This window comes from Orycteropus afer, unplaced genomic scaffold, assembly GCF_000298275.1.
Source record: "Orycteropus afer afer isolate SDZICR_OR568_19922 unplaced genomic scaffold, OryAfe1.0 scaffold00454, whole genome shotgun sequence".
Lineage (NCBI taxonomy): Eukaryota > Metazoa > Chordata > Mammalia > Tubulidentata > Orycteropodidae > Orycteropus > Orycteropus afer.
Window position 1 is genome coordinate 1,790,344 of NW_006922041.1, and position 2,269 is coordinate 1,792,612.

The following is a 2,269-nucleotide window of genomic DNA, read 5'->3' on the forward strand; positions in this document are numbered from 1 at the left end:
TAGATTGTCCCATCTTCCTTCTGAGGAGTGGCTGGTGGGTTTGAACCACCAGCCTTCTGGTTAGCAGTCAAGTGTCTTAGGCACTAAGCTACCAGAGCTTCTGCAAGTGTGAGAGAGACCCCAAATAAAGAATGTAGTTATGGTTCAGAAAGATCCATACTTGGTAGGCAAACCAAATAAGGTGAAGACACTGTTAATGACTATTAACAACATGTGGTATGTCTTTGCAGTGACAGTGGTTATTTCATCATATGCCTCTGTTTTCTTTATGAAGTCCTTATGAATTCATTTATTTCATAATATAGAAAACATTTACTGAATATTTGCTATATAAAAGGCCCTACAGTATGCACTACTGACATTTGAAATGACCAATTATGCTAAAAAGTTTTGAGCATTTACAAATGAAACCACAGAATGAATATACATATATTTGTTGTTGTTAAGTGTCATCAAATCTGTTCTGACTCATAGTGACCCTATGCACAACAGAACAAAACACTGGCAATCCTGTACCATCCTCAAAATTATTGCTATGTTTGAGCCAATTGATGCAGCCACCAACATTGATAAGATGTCAATGCATCTTATTGAGGATCTTCCTCTTTATCACTGACCCTCTACTTTACTAAGCATGGTGTCCTTCTCTAGGGATTGACCTCCTGATACCATATCAAAAGTACATAGGATAATTCTCACCCTCCTTGCTTTTATGGAACATTCTGGCTGTACTTTTTCTAAGACATATTTGTTCATTTTTCTGACAGTCCCTTGTATAGTTAATATCGTTCACCAATGCTATAATTCAAATTAATTTTTTTCTGGTTTTCCTTACATATTGTCCAACTTTTACATGAATACGAGATTATTGAAAATACCGTGACTTGTGTCAGGCTCACCTTAGTCCTCAAAGTGAAATATATCCTTTTTAGCACTTTAAAGAGATCCTCTGTAGCAGACTTGTCCAGTGCTATACATCATTTGATTTCTTGACAGCTGCTACTTCCATGGGGGTTGATTTTGGATCTAAGTAAAGTGAAATCCTTGACACTTAACCTTTTCTGTTTATTATGCTGTTACCTATTGGTCTAGTTGTGTGGATTTTTGTTTTATGTTTCATTTTGTTTATGTTGAGATGTAATTCATACTGAGGGCTATAATATTTTTTCTTTATCAGTAAGTTCTTCAAGTCCTCTTAACTTTCACCAACCAAGCCTGTATCATTTGCATGACAGCTTGTTACTGAGTCTTCCTCCAATCCTGCTGCCACATTCTTCTTCATACAGTCCAGTTTTTTTAACAATTTTCTCAGGATACAGATTGAATAATGATGGTGAAGGAATAAAACTGACAAATTTTTCCTGATTTTAATCCATGCAGTATCCGCTTGTTCTTTTCAAACAACTGTCTCTTAGTTTATGTCTAGGTTCTTCATAAACACAGCTAAGTGTTCTGAAATTCCCATTGGTTGCAAGGTCAAATACCTTTGCATACTCAGTAAAATCCAGGTAAATATCTTACTGGTGTTCTCTGCTGTCAATCAAGATCCATCTGACATTAGTAATGATATCCTCATTCTATGTCTTCTTCTGAATCCAGCTTGTGTTTTTGGCAGTTCCCTGTCTATGTACTACTGCAGCCATTTCTTAATATATTATGGGTACACATAGCACTTTTCCTCTTATTTTGAGTTGTGCCACATTGGTAAATGACAGTCCTGAAAGATTTACTCCATCCATGTCATAAGGTCGACTTTCTTTTGAAGCAGCAGCACTTCCCCAGTCATATTTTGATTGCTTTCCAACTTGAATGGCTCCTTTTCTGACACAATTTCAAACAGATTTCTCCTGTTATATATAAGGTTTTCACTGGGAAATTTTTTTCAGAAGTAAATTACCCAGTCCTTCTTCCTAGTTGTCTTAGTCTACTTTGATGAAACCTATCCACCATGAGTGATCCTACTAGTATTGAAAATACCAGTCTCATAGCTCCCAGGATCAGAGCAACATACAAGTCACCACAGTATGACAAACTGAAAGATTGTGGGGATCAGAAGAAGTTATGGCAACTGTGATTCAAGTTTAATTGTCTCCAAAAGCATCTTATACTATCTTACTTACCAAGTAGGATAAATGTTAAAGTTTGTGCAGCTGAGAGTTCCGGCAAGATGGAGGACTAGGCAGAAGGATTGCACAGACCCTCTTCAACAAAGAAAAGGGAAACCAATTAACACAGACACAGAAGATAATCGTGGACCCCTGAGCCTTGA